Source organism: Phyllobates terribilis, unplaced genomic scaffold (assembly GCF_046119375.1).
Source record: "Phyllobates terribilis strain yellow unplaced genomic scaffold, ASM4611937v1 Scaffold_9__5_contigs__length_417890890, whole genome shotgun sequence".
Taxonomy (NCBI): domain Eukaryota; kingdom Metazoa; phylum Chordata; class Amphibia; order Anura; family Dendrobatidae; genus Phyllobates; species Phyllobates terribilis.
Window position 1 is genome coordinate 367,134,918 of NW_027362769.1, and position 14,088 is coordinate 367,149,005.

The window sequence follows — 14,088 nt, forward strand, 5'->3', positions numbered from 1 at the left end:
CCGGCCTGCTCTTGCCCTGGCTCCGGCCTGATCTCGCTCTGGCTCTGGCCTTCCCTTGCCCTGGCTCCGGCCTGCTCTCTCTCTGGCTCTGGCCTGCCCTCGCCTTGGCTCTGGCCTGATCTCGCTCTGGCTCTGGCCTGCTCTGGCTCTGGCTCTGGGCTGCCCTCACCCTGGCTCCGGCCTGCTCTCGCCCTGGCTCCGGCCTGCTCTCGCTCTGGCCTTCCCTCGCCCTGGCTCCGGCCTGCTCTCTCTCTGGTTCTGGCCTGCCCTCGCCCTGGCTCCGGCCTACTCTCGCTCTGGCTCTGGCCTGATATCGCTATGGATCTGGCCTAGCCTTGGCTCCGGCCAGCTCTCGCCCTGGTTCCGGCCTGTCCTCGCCTTGGCTCTGGCCTTCTCTTGCCCTGACTCCGGCATTCTCTCGGCCTGGCTCCGGCCTGCTCTTGCCCTGGCTCCGGCCTGCCCTCGCCTTGGCTCCCGCCTCTTCTCGCCCTGGATCCGGCCTGCTCTCGACTTGGCTCTGGCCTGCTCTCGTTCTTACTCCAACCTGCCCTCGCTCTGGCTCCTGCCTGCCCTCGCCTTGGCTCCGGCCTGCTCTCGACTTGGCTACGGCCTGCCATCGCTCTGACCCTGGCCTGCCCTCGCCCTGTCTCCGTCCTGCTCTCGCCCTGTTTCCGACCTTCCCTTGCCTTGACTCCGGCCTTCTCTCTCTCTGGCTATGGCCTGCCCTTACCTTGGCTTCAGCCTACTCTCGGTCTGCTCTGGCTCTGGCCTGCTCTCACGCTTGCTCTGGCGTGCCCTCGCCTTGGGTCCAGCCTGCTCTCGCTCTGACTCTGGCCTGCCCTCGCCCTGGCTCCGGCCTGCTATGGATCTGGCTCAGGCCTGCCTGGCCTTGGCTCCGGCCTGCTCTCGCCCTGGCTCCGGCCTGCTCTAGCCTTTGCTCCGGCCTGCTCTCGCCCTGGCTCCGGCCTGCTCTAGCATTGGCTCCAGCCTGTTCTCGCTCTTGCCTGCCCTCGCCTTGGCTCCGGCCTGCTCTCGCTCTGGCTCTGGCCTACCCTGGCTCTGCTTCTGGCCTTCCCTCGCCTTGGCTCCGCACTGCTCTCGCCTTGGCTCCAGCCTGCTCTCGCTCTAGCTCCAGACCGCCCTCGCCCTGGCTCCGGCCTGCCATCGCTCTGGCTCTGGCCTGCCCTCGAATTGGCTCCGGCCTGCTCTCGCCTTGGCTCCGGCAGGCTCGTGCTCTGGCTCCGACCTGCCCTCGCTGTGGCTCCGGCCTACCCTTGCTCTGGCTCCGGCCAGCCCTCGTCTTGACTCCGGCCTGCTCTCGCTCTTGTTCTGGCCTGCCTTCACCTTGGCTACGGCATGCCCTTGCTCTGGCTCAAGCCTCCTCTAGCTCTGGCTCTGGCCTGCCCTTGCCTTGGCTCCAGACTGCTCTCGCTCTGTCTCTGGCCTGCCCTCGCCTTGGCTCCGACCTGCTCTCACTCTTGCCTGTCCTCGCCTTGGCTCCAACGTGCTCTCTCTCTCGCTCTGGCCTGCCCTCACCTTAGCTAAGGCCTGCTCTCGCTCTGGGTCTTGCCTGCCCTGGCTCTGCTTCTGCACTGCCATCGCCTTGGCTCCGGCCTGCTCTTGCCTTGGCTCCGGTCTGCTCTCGCTCTAGCTCCGGACTGCCCTCGCCCTGGTTCGGGCCTGCCATCGCTCTGGTTCCTGCCTGCCCTCGACTTGACTCCGGCCTGCTCTCGCCCTGGCTCCGGCCTGATCTCGCTCTGGCTCCGGCCTTCCCTTGCCCTGGCTCCGGCCTGCTCTCTCTCTGGCTCTGGCCTGCCCTCGCCTTGGCTCTGGCCTGATCTCGCCCTGGCTCCGGCCTGCTCTCGCCCTGGCTCCGGCCTGCTCTAGCCTTTGCTCCGGCCTGCTCTCGCCCTGGCTCCGGCCTGCTCTAGCCTTGGCTCCAGCCTGTTCTCGCTCTTGCCTGCCCTCGCCTTGGCTCCGGCCTGCTCTCGCTCTGGCTCTGGCCTACCCTGGCTCTGCTTTTGGCCTTCCCTCGCCTTGGCTCCGCACTGCTCTCGCCTTGGCTCCAGCCTGCTCTCGCTCTAGCTCCGGACCGCCCTCGCCCTGGCTCCGGCCTGCCATCGCTCTGGCTCTGGCCTGCCCTCGACTTGGCTCCGGCCTGCTCTCGCCTTGGCTCCGGCAGGCTCGTGCTCTGGCTCCGGCCTGCCCTCGCTGTGGCTCCGGCCTACCCTTGCTCTGGCTCCGGCCAGCCCTCGTCTTGACTCCGGCCTGCTCTCGCTCTTGTTCTGGCCTGCCTTCACCTTGGCTACGGCATGCCCTCGCTCTGGCTCAAGCCTCCTCTAGCTCTGGCTCTGGCCTGCCCTTGCCTTGGCTCCAGACTGCTCTCGCTCTGTCTCTGGCCTGCCCTCGCCTTGGCTCCGGCCTGCTCTCACTCTTGCCTGTCCTCGCCTTGGCTCCGACGTGCTCTCTCTCTCGCTCTGGCCTGCCCTCACCATAGCTAAGGCCTGCTCTCGCTCTGGGTCTTGCCTGCCCTGGCTCTGCTTCTGCACTGCCATCGCCTTGGCTCCGGCCTGCTCTCGCTCTAGCTCCGGACTGCCCTCGCCCTAGCTCCGGACTGCCCTCGCCCTGGTTCGGGCCTGCCATCGCTCTGGTTCCTGCCTGCCCTCGCCTTGGCTCCGGCCTGCTCTCGCCCTGGCTCCGGCCTGATCTCGCTCCGGCTCCGGCCTTCCCTTGCTCTGGCTCCGGCCTGCTCTCTCTCTGGCTCTGGCCTGCCCTCGCCTTGGCTCTGGCCTGCCCTCGCCTTGGCTCTGGCCTGATCTCGCTCTGGCTCTGGCCTGCTCTCGCTCTGGCTCTGGGCTGCCCTCACCCTGGCTCCGGCCTGCTCTCGCCCTGGCTCCGGCCTGCTCTCGCTCTGGCCTTCCTTCGCCCTGGCTCCGGCCTGCTCTCTCTCTGGTTCTGGCCTGCCCTCACCCTGGCTCCGGCCTACTCTCGCTCTGGCTCTGGCCTGATCTCGCTATGGATCTGGCCTAGCCTTGGCTCCGGCCAGCTCTCGCCCTGGTTCCGGCCTGTCCTCGCCTTGGCTCTGGCCTTCTCTTGCCCTGACTCCGGCATTCTCTCGGCCTGGCTCCGGCCTGCTCTCGCCCTGGCTCCGGCCTGCCCTCGCCTTGGCTCCCGCCTCTTCTCGCCCTGGATCCGGCCTGCTCTCGACTTGGCTCTGGCCTGCTCTCGTTCTTACTCCAACCTGCCCCCGCTCTGGCTCCTGCCTGCCCTCGCCTTGGCTCCGGCCTGCTCTCGACTTGGCTACGGCCTGCCATCGCTCTGACCCTGGCCTGCCCTCGCCCTGTCTCCATCCTGCTCTCGCCCTGTTTCCGACCTGCCCTTGCCTTGACTCCGGCCTTCTCTCTCTCTGGCTATGGCCTGCCCTTACCTTGGCTTCAGCCTACTCTCGGTCTGCTCTGGCTCTGGCCTGCTCTCACTCTTGCTCTGGCGTGCCCTCGCCTTGGGTCCAGCCTGCTCTCGCTCTGACTCTGGCCTGCCCTCGCCCTGGCTCCGGCCTGCTATGGATCTGGCTCAGGCCTGCCTGGCATTGGCTCCGGCCTGCTCTCGCCCTGGCTCCGGCCTGCTCTAGCCTTTGCTCCGGCCTGCTCTCGCCCTGGCTCCGGCCTGCTCTAGCCTTGGCTCCAGCCTGTTCTTGCTCTTGCCTGCTCTCGCCTTGGCTCCGGCCTGCTCTCGCTCTGGCTCTGGCCTACCCTGGCTCTGCTTCTGGCCTTCCCTCGCCTTGGCTCCGCCCTGCTCTCGCCTTGGCTCCGGCCTGCTCTCGCTCTAGCTCTGGACCGCCCTCGCCCTGGCTCCGGACTGCCATTGCGCTGGCTCTGGCATGCCCTCGCCCAGGCTCCGACCTTCTCTGGAGCTGGCTCTGTCCTGCCCTCACCTTGGCTCCGGCCTGCTCTCGCCATGGCTCCGGCCTGCTCTCGCCATGGCTCCGGCCTGCTCTCGCCTTGGCTCCGGCCTACCCTTGCTCTGGCTCCGGCCAGCCCTCGCCTTGCCTCCGGCCAGCTCTCGCCCTGGTTCCGGCCTGCTCTTTCTCTGGCCTGTGGTCGTCTTGACTCTGGCCTGCTCTCGCTCTTCTTCTGGCCTGCCTTCGCCTTGGCTACGGCATGCCCTCGATCTGGCTCAAGACTCCATTATCTCTGGCGCTGGACTGCCTTGCCTTGGCTCCAGACTGCTCTCGCTCTGGCCTGCACTCGCTCTTGTCTGCCCTCGCCTTGGCTCCGACGAGCTCTATCTCTCGCTCTGGCCTGCCCTCGCCTTGGCTCCGGCCTGCTCTCGCTCTGGCTCTGGCCTGCCCTGGCTCTGCTTCTGGACTGCCCTCGCCTTGGCTCCGGCCTGCTCTCGCCCTGGCTCCGGCCTGCTCTGGCTCTGGCCTTCCCTCGCCCTGGCTCCTCCCTGCTCTCTCTCTGGCTCTGGCATGCCCTCGCACTGGCTCTGGCCTGATCTCGCTCTGGCCTCGCCTTGTCTCCAGCCTGCTCTCGCCCTGGTTCTGGCCTGCTCTTGCTCTTGCCTGCCCTCGCCTTGGCTCCGACCTGCTCTCGCTCTGGCCTGCCCTCGCCTTGGCTCCGGCCTGCTCTCGCTCTGGCTCTGGCCTACCCTGGCTCTGCTTCTGGCCTGCCCTCGCCGTGGCTCCGCCCTGCTCTCGCCTTGGCTCCGGTCTGCTCTCGCTCTAGCTCTGGACCGCCCTCGCCCTGGCTCCGGCCTGCCATCGCTCTGGCTCTGGCGTGCCCTTGTCTTGGCTCTGGCCTGCCCTCGCCCTGGCTCCGGCCTGCTCTCACTCTGGCTCTGGCCTGCCCTCGACTTGGCTCCGGCAGTCTCTTGCTCTGGCTCCAGCCTGCCCTCGCTGTGGCTCCGGCCTACCCTTGCTCTGGCTCCGGCCAGCCCTCGCCTTGACTCCGGCCTGCTCTCACCCTGGTTCCGGCCTGCTCTTGCTCTGGCCTGTCGTCATCTTGACTCCGGCCTGCTCTCGCTCTTCTTCTGGCCTGCCTTCACCTTGGCTACGGCATGCCCTCGCTCTGACACTATACTTACACTGCTCCACCAGGGCCTCCATCCTCTTATACCAGGATCCCCCTACACTATACTTACACAGCTCCGCCAGAACCTCCATCCTCTTATACCAGGCTCCCCCTACACTATACTTACACTGCTCCACCAGAACCTCCATCCTCTTATACCAGGCTCCCCCTACACTATACTTACACTACTCCACTAGAACCTCCATCCTTTATACCAGGCTCCACCTACACTATACTTATACTGCTCCACCAGAACCTCCATCCTCTTATACCAGGCACCCCCTACACTATACTTACACTGTGACACCAGAACCTCCATCCTCTTATACCAGGCTCCCCCTACACTATACTTACACTACTCCACTAGAACCTCCATCCTTTATACCAGGCTCCACCTACACTATACTTACACTGCTCCACCAGAACCTCCATCCTCTTATACCAGGCACCCCCTACACTATACTTACACTGTGACACCAGAACCTCCATCCTCTTATACCAGGCTCCCCCTACACTATACTTACACTGCTCCACCAGGGCCTCCATCCTCTTATACCAGGCTTTCCCCATACACTATACTTACACTGCTCCACCAGGGCCTCCATCCTCTTATACCAGGCTCCCCCTACACTATACTTACGGCTCAGGCCTCCTCTAGCTCTGGCTCTGGCCTGCCCTTGCCTTGGCTCCAGACTGCTCTGGCTCTGGCTCTGGCCTGCTCTCGCCTTGGCTCCGACGTGCTCTCTCTCTCGCTCTGGCCTGCCCTCGCCTTGGCTCCGGCCTGCTCTCGCTCTGGCTCTTGCCTGCCCTGGCTCTGCTTCTGGACTGCCCTCCCCTTGGCTCTGGCCTGCTCTTGATCTAGCTCTGGACTGCCCTCGTCCTGGCTCCGGCCTGCCATCGCTCTGGTTCCTGCCTGCCCTCGCCTTGGCTCCGGCCAGCTCTCGCCCTGGCTCCGGAATGACCTCGCTCTGGCTCTTGCCTTTCCACGCCCTGGCTCCGGCCTGCTCTCTCTCTGGCTCTGGCCTGCCCTCACCCTGGCTCTGGCCTGATCTCGCTCTGGCTCTGGCCTCGCTTTGTCTCCGGCCTGCTCTCGCCCTGGTTCCGGCCTGCTCTCGCTCTGACTCTGGCCTGACCTCTCCCTGGCTACGGCTTGCTCTAGCCTTGGCTCCGGCCTGTTCTCGCTCTTGCCTGCCCTCGCCTTGGCTCCGGCCTGCTCTCGCTCTGGCTCTGGCCTACCCTCGCCTTGGCTCTGCCCTGCTCTCGCCTTGGCTCCGGCCTGCTCTCGCTCTAGCTCTGGATCGCCCTCGCCCTGGCTCCGGCCTGCCATCGCTCTGGCTCTGGCGTGCCCTCGCCTTGGCTCCGGCCTTCTCTGGATATGGCTCTGTCCTGCCCTCACCTTGGCTCTGGCCTGCTCTCACTCTGGCTCTGGCCTGCCCTCGCCATCGCTCCGGCCTGCTCTCGCCTTGGCTCCGGCCGGCTCTTGCTCTGGCTCCGGCCTGCCCTCGCTGTGGGTCCGGCCTACCGTTGCTCTGTCTCCGGCCAGCCCTCGCCTTGCCTCCGGCCTGCTCTCGCCCTGGTTCCGGCCTGCTCTTGCTCTGGCCTGTCGTCGTCTTGACTCTGGCCTGCTCTCGCTCTTGTTCTGGCCTGTCTTCGCCTTGGCTACGGCATGCCCTCGCTCTGGCTCAAGACTCCTCTATCTCTGGCACTGGAATGCCTTGCCTTGGCTCCAGACTGCTCTCGCTCTGGCCTGCTCTCGCTCTGGCCTGCCCTCGCCTTGGCTCCGGCCTGCTCTCCCTCTGGCTCTGGCCTGCCCTGGCTCTGCTTCTGGACTGCCCTCGCCTTGGCTCCGGCCTGCCATCGCTCTGGTTCCGGCCTGCCCTCGCCTTGGCTCCGGCCTGCTCTCGGCCTGGCTCCAGCCTGCTCTGGCTCTGGACTTCCCTCGTCCTGGCTCCTGCCTGCTCTCTCTCTGGCTCTGGCCTGCCCTCGCCCTGGCTCTGGCCTGATCTCGCTCTGGCTTCGCCTTGTCTCCAGCCTGCTCTCGCCCTGGTTCTGGCCTGATCTTGCTCTTGAATGCCCTTGCCTTGGCTCCGACCGGCTCTCGCTCTGGCCTGCCCTCGCCTTGGCTCCGGTCTGCTCTCGCTCTGGCTCTGGCCTACCCTGGCTCTGCTTCTGGCCTGCCCTCGCCTTGGCTCCACCCTGCTCTCGCCTTGGCTCCAGCCTGCTCTCGCTCTAGCTCCGGGCCGCCCTCGCCCTGGCTCCGGCCTGCCATCGCTCTGGCTCTGGCGTGCCCTTGCCTTGGCTCTGGCCTGCCCTCGCCCTGGCTCCGGCCTGCTCTGGATCTAGTTCTGTCCTGCCCTCGCCTTGGCTCCGGCCTGCTCTCGCTGTGGCTCTTGCCTGCCCTCGACTTGGCTCCGGCCTGCTCTCGCCTTGGCTCCGGCCTGCTCTTGCTCTGGCTCCAGCCTGCCCTTGCTGTGGCTCAGGCCTACCCTTGCTCTGGCTCCGGCGAAGCCTCGCCTTGACTCCGGCCTGCTCTCGCCCTGGTTCCGGCCTGCTCTTGCTCTGGCCTGTCGTTGTCTTGACTCCGGCCTGCTCTCGCTCTTGTTCTGGCCTGCCTTCACCTTGGCTACGGCATGCCCTCGCTCTGGCTCAAGCCTCCTCTAGCTCTGGCTCTGGCCTGCCCTTGCCTTGGCTCCAGACTGCTCTCGCTATGGCTCTGGCCTGCTCTTGCTCTGGCCTGCCCTCGCCTTGGCTCCGACCTGCTCTCGCTCTTGCCTGCCCTCGCCTTGGCTCTGACGTGCTCTCTCTCTCGCTCTGGCCTGCCCTTGCCTTGGCTCCGGCCTGCTCTCGCTCTGGCTCTTGCCTGCCCTGGCTATGCTTCTGGACTGCCCTCGCCTTGGCTCCGGCCTGCTCTTGCCTTGCCTGCGGCCTGCTCTCGCTCTAGCTCTGGACTGCCCTCGCCCTGGCTCCGGCCTGCCATTGCTCTGGTTCCTTCCTGCCCTCGCCTTGGCTCCGGCCTGCTCTCGCCCTGGCTCCGGCCTGACCTCGCTCTGGCTCTTGCCTTTCCTCGCCCTGGCTCCGGCCTGCCCTCGCCCTGGCTCTGGCCTGCCCTCGCCCTGGCTCCGGCCTACTCTCGATCTGGCTCTGGCCTGATCTCGCTGTGGATCTCGCCTAGCCTTGGCTCCGGCCAGCTCTCGCCCTGGTTCCAGCCTGTCCTCGCCTTGGCTCTGGCCTGCTCTCGCCCTGACTCCGGCATTCTCTCGGCCTGGCTCCGGCCTGCTCTCGCCCTGGCTCCGGCCTGCCCTCGCCTTGGCTCCCGCCTCTTCTCGCCCTGGATCCGGCCTGCTCTCGACTTGGCTCTGGCCTGCTCTCGTTCTTACTCCAACCTGCCCTCGCTCTGGCTCTTGCCTTTCCTCGCCCTGGCTCCGGCCTGCTCTCTCTCTGGCTCCGGCCTGCCCTAGCCCTGGCTCTGGCCTGATCTCGCTCTGGCTCTGGCCTCGCCTTGTCTTCGGCCTGCTCTCGCCCTGGTTCTGGCCTGCTCTCGCTCTGACTCTGGCCTGACCTCACCCTGGCTCCGGCCTGCTCTCGCCCTGGCTCCGGCCTGCTCTCGCTCTGGCATTCCCTCGCCCTGGCTCCGGCCTGCTCTCTCTCTGCCTCTGGCCTTCCCTCGTCCTGGCTCCGGCCTACTCTCGCTCTGGCCTGATCTCGCTATAGCTCTGGCCTGATCTCGCTATGGCTCTGGACTCACCTTGTCTTCGGCCTGCTCTCGCCCTGGTTCCGGCCTGCCCTCGCCTTGGCTCTGGCCTACTCTCGCCCTGACTCCGGCCTGCTCTCGCCCTGGGTCCGGCCTGCTCTCGCCCTGGATCCGGCCTGCCCTCGCCTTGGCTCCTGCCTCTTCTTTCCCTGGATCCGGCCTGCTCTCGACTTGGCTCTGGCCTGCTCTCGTTCTTACTACAACCTGCCCTCGCTCTGGCTCCGGCCTGCCCTCGCCTTGGCTCCGGCCTGCTCTTGCTTTAGCTCCTGCCTGCTCTCGCCTTGGTTCCGGCCTGCTCTCGCTTAAGCTCCGGCCTGCTCTCGCCCTAGCTCTGGCCTGCTCTTGCCCTGGTTCCGGCCAGCCATTCCCTTTGCTCCGGCTTGCTCCTGCTATGGCTCTGGCCTGCCCTAGTCTTGGCTCTGGACTGCTCTCGCTTTGGATCTGGCATGCCCTTGCTTGGCTCCGGCATGCTCTCTCTCTGGCTCTGGCCTGCCCTTGCTCTGACTCCGGCCTGCCCTTGCCTTGGCTCCGGCCTGCTCTCGCATTGGCTGCGGCCTGCTCCCTCTTTGGCTCTGGCCTGCCCTTGTCTTGGCTCTGGACTGCTCTCGCTTTGGCTCTGGCCTACCCTCGCTTGGCTCCGGCATGCTCTCGCTCTGGCTCTGGCCTGCCCATGCTCTGGCTCTGGCCTGCCCTCACTCTGGCTCTAGCCTGCCATCGCCTTGGCTCCGGCCTGCTCTGACTCTGGCCTTCCCTCGCCCTGGCTCCGACCTGCTCTCGCCCTGGCTCCGGGCTTGGCTCTGGAATGCTCTCGCTCTGGCTCTGGCCTGCCCTTGCTCTGGCTCCGGCCTTCCCTTGCCTTGGCTCCGGCCTGCTCTCGCCTTGGCTCCGGCCTGCTCTCGCCTTGGCTGCGGCTTGCTCCCGCTCTGGCCTGCCCTTGCCTTGTCTCTGGCCAACTCTCGCTCTGGCTCCGGCCTGCCATTGCCCTGGCTCCGGCCTGCTCTCGCTATGGCACTGGCCTGCTCTCGTCCTGGCTCTGGTCTGCCGTTGCCTTTGCTCTGGCTTGCTCTCGCTCTGGCTCTGGCCTGCCCTCGCCTTGGCTCCTGACTGCTATTGCTTTGGCTCCGGCCCGCCCTCGCTTGGCTCCGGCCTGCTCTCGTTCTTACTCTGGCCTGCCCTCGCCATGGCTCCGACCTGCCCTCGCTGTGGCTCTGATCTGCCTTCGCCTTGGCTCCGGCCTGCTCTCGCCCTGGCTCCGGCCTGCTATTGCTCTGGCATGCCCTTGCTTTGGCTACAGCCTGTTCGCGCCCTGGCTCCGGGTTGATCTCTCTTTGGCTCTGGCCAGCTCTCGTTCTTACTCCGGCCTGCCCTCGCCATGGCTCCGACCTGCCCTCGCTGTGGCTCTGGCCTGCCCTCGTCTTGGCTCCGGTCTGCTCTTGCTCTAGCCTGCCCTTGCTTTGGCTGTGGCCTGCTCTCGCCCTGGCTCCGGCTTGCTCTCACTTTGGCTCTGGCCTGCTCTCGCCTTGGCTCCAGCCTGCTTTCGCTCTGGATCTGGCCTGCCCTCGCCCTGGCTCCGGCGTGCTCTCGCTCTGGATCCGGCTTGTTCTCGCCTTGGCTCCGGCCTGTTCTCGCCTTGGCTCCGGCCTGATCTCGCCCTGGTCCCGGCCTGCTCTCGCCCTGGTTCCGGCCTGACCTTGCCTTGGCTCCGGCCTTCTCTCGCTCTTGCTCTTGCCTGCCTTTGCCTTGGCTCTGGCCTAATCTCGCTTTGCCTCCGGCCTGCCCTTGCTCTGGCTCCGGCCTGCTCTCGCTGAGTCTCTGGCCTGCTCTCGCTCTGCCCTTACCTTTGCTCCGGCCTGCTCTCGCTCGGGCTCTGGCCTTCCCTTGCCTTGGCTCCGGCCTGCTCTCGCTCTGGCCTGCCCTCGCCTTGGCTCCAGACTGCTCTGGCTCCGGCCTGCTCTCGCTGAGTCTCTGGCCTGCTCTCGCTCTGGTATGCCCTTACCTTTGCTCCGGCCTGCTCTCGCTCTTGCCTGCCCTTGCCTTGGCTCCGACCTGCTCTCTCTCTCTCGCTCTGGCCTGCCCTCGCCTTAGCTCCGGCCTGCTCTCGCTCTGGCTCTGGCCTGCCCAGGCTCTGCTTCTGGCCTGCCCTCGCCTTGGCTCCAGCCTGCTCTTGCCTTGGCTCCTGCCTGTTCTCGCCCTTGGTCCGGCCTGCTCTCGACTTGGATCCGGCCTGCTCTCGTTCTTACTCCGGCCTGCCCTCGCTCTGGCTTCGGCCTGCCCTCGCCTTGGCTCCAGCCTGCTCTCGCTCTGGCTCCAGACTGCCCTCGCCGTGGCTCCGGTCTGCTCTTGCTCTGGCTCCGGCCTGCCCTCGCAATGGCTCCGACATGCCCTCGCTGTGGCTCTGGCCTGCCTTTGCCTTTGCTCTGGCTTTCTCTCGCTCTGGCTCTGGCCTGCCCTAGTCTTGGCTCCGGACTGCTCCCGCTTTGGCTCTGGCCTTCCCTCGCTTGGCTCCGGCCTGCTCTTGCTCTGGCCTTCCCTTGCTTTGGCTCCGGCCCGCTCTTGCCCTGCCTCCGGCTTGCTCTCTCTTTGGCTCCGGCCTGCTCTTGCCTTGGCTCTGGCCTTCTCTCGCACTTGTTCCGGCCTGCTCTCGCCTTGGCTCTGGCTTTCTCTCTCTCTGGCTCTGGCCTGCCCTTGCCTTGGCTCTGACCAACTCTTGCCCTGGCTCCGGCCTGCTCTCGCTCTGGCTCTGGCCTGCCCTCGCATTGGCTCCTGCCTGCCTTCGCCATGGCTCAGTCTGATCTCGCTCTGGCCTGCTCTGGCCCAGGCTCCGGCCTGCTCTCGCTCTGGCTAGCTCTCACTCTGGCTCCGGCCTGCCATCGCTCTGGCTCCGGCCAGCCCTTGCACTGTCACCGGCCTGCTCTCGCTCTGGATCTGGCCTGCCCTCGCCATGGCTCTGGCGTGCTCTCGCTCTGAATCCGGCCTGTTCTCGCCTTGGCTCCGGCCTGTTCTCACCTTGGCTCAGGCCTGCTCTCGCCCTGGCCCCGTCCCGCTCTCGCCCTGGTTCCGGCCTGCCCTTGCCTTTGCTCCGGACTTCTCTTGCTCTGGCTCTTGCCTGCCCTTGTCTTGGCTCTGGCCTACTCTCACTTTGCCTCTGGCCTGCCCTTGCTCTGGCTCCGGCCTGCTCTCGCTGTGTCTCTGGCCTGCTCTCGCCTTGGCTCCGGCCTGCTCTCGCTCTGGCTCTGGCCTGCCCTCGCCTTGGCTCCAGCCTGCTATTCCTCTGACTCTAGCCTGCCCGAGCTCGCTCTGGCTCTGGCCTCCCCTCGTACATGCTCTTGCCTGCCCTCGCCTTGGCTCCGGCCTGCTCTGACTCTAGCTCGGGCCTGGCCTCGCCCAGGCACCGGCCTGCTCTCGCTCTGGCTCAGGCCTGCTCTCGACTTGGCTCCGGCCTTCTCTCGCCCATGCTCCGGCCTGCTAACATGCTGGTTGTGGCCTGCCCTCACCTTGGCTCCGGCCTGCTCTAGCCTTGGCTCCGGCCTGTTCTCGCTCTTGCCTGCTCTCGCCCTGTCTCCGGCCTGCTCTTGCCCTGGCTCCGGCCAGCCCTCGCCTTGGCTCCAGCCTGCTCTTGCTCTGGCTCTTGCCTGCTCTCGTCCTGACTCCGGCCTGCTCTCACTCTGGTTCTGGCCTGCCTTCGCATTGGCTCCAGCCAGCTCTCGCTCTGGCTCAGGCCTACTCTCTCTCTGGCTCTGGCCTGCCCTTGCCTTGGCTCCGGAAAGCTCTCCCCTGGCTCCAGCCTGCTCTGGCTCTAGCTCTGGCCTGCTCTCGCGCTGGCTCTGGCCTGCTCTCAACCTTGCTCCGACCTGCTCTCTCTCTCTCGCTCTTGCCTGCCCTTGCCTTGGCTCCGACCTGCTCTCTCTCTCTTGCTCTGGCCTGCCCCCGCCTTAGCTCCGGACTGCTCTCGCTCAGGCTCTGGCCTGCCCAGGCTCTGCTTCTGGCCTGCCCTCGCCTTGGCTCCAGCCTGCTCTTGCTCTGGCTCTTGCCTGCTCTCGTCCTGACTCCGGCCTGCTCTCATTCTCGTTCTGGCCTGCCTTTGCCTTGGCTACAGCCAGCTCTCGCTCTGGCTCAGGCCTACTCTCTCTCTGGCTCTGGCCTGCTCTTGCCTTGGCTCCGGAAAGCTCTCGCTTTGCCACAGGCCTGCTCTGTTTCTGGCTCTGGCCTGACCTGGCTCTGCCTCTGGCCTGCCCTCGCCTTGGCTACAACCTGCTCTCGCTCTGGCTCAGACCTACTCTCTCTCTGGGTCCGGCCTGCCCTTGCCTTGGCTCCAGACTGCTCTCGCTCAGGCACTGACTAGCCTGCTCTCGCTCTGGCTCTGGCCTGAGCTCGCTCTGGCTCTGGCCTGCCTTCACCTTGGCTCCGGCCTGCTCTCGCTCTGACTCTGGTCTGCCCTTGCCCTGGCTCCGGCCTGCTCTGGCTCTAGCTCTGGCCTGCTCTCTCGCTGGCTTTGGCCTGCTCTCGCCCTGGCTCCGACCTGCTCTCTCTCTCTCGCTCTTGCCTGCCCTTGCCTTGGCTCCGACCTGCTCTCTCTCTCTCGCTCTGGCCTGCCCCCGCCTTAGCTCCGGCCTGCTCTCGCTCTGGCTCTGGCCTGCCCAGGCTCTGCTTCTGGCCTGCCCTCGCCTTGGCTCCGGCCTGCTCTTGCCTTGGCTCCTGCCTGTTCTCGCCCTTGGTCCGGCCTGCTCTCGACTTGGATCCGGCCTGCTCTCGTTCTTACTCCGGCCTGCCCTAGCACTGGCTTCGGCCTGCCCTCGCCTTGGCTCCAGCCTGCTCTCGCTCTGGCTCCAGACTGCCCTCGCCGTGGCTCCGGTCTGCTCTTGCTTTGGCTCCGGCCTGCCCTCGCAATGGCTCCGACATACCCTCGCTGTGGCTCTGGCCTGCCGTTGCCTTTGCTCTGGCTTGCTCTCGCTCTGGCTCTGGCCTGCCCTCGCCTTGGCTCTGGACTGCTCCCGCTTTGGCTCTTGCCTTCCCTCGCTTGGCTCCAGCCTGCTCTTGCTCTGGCCTGCCATTGCTTTGGCTCTGGCCTGCTCTCGCCCTGCCTCCGGCTTGCTCTCTCTTTGGCTCCGGCCTGCTCTTGCCTTGGCTCTGGCCTTCTCTCGCACTTGTTCCGGACTGCCCTCGCCTTGGCTCTGGCTTTCTCTCTCTCTGGCTCTGGCCTGCCCTTGCCTTGGCTCTGGCCAACTCTCGCCCTTGCTCCGGCCTGCTCTCTCTCTGGCTCTGGCCTGC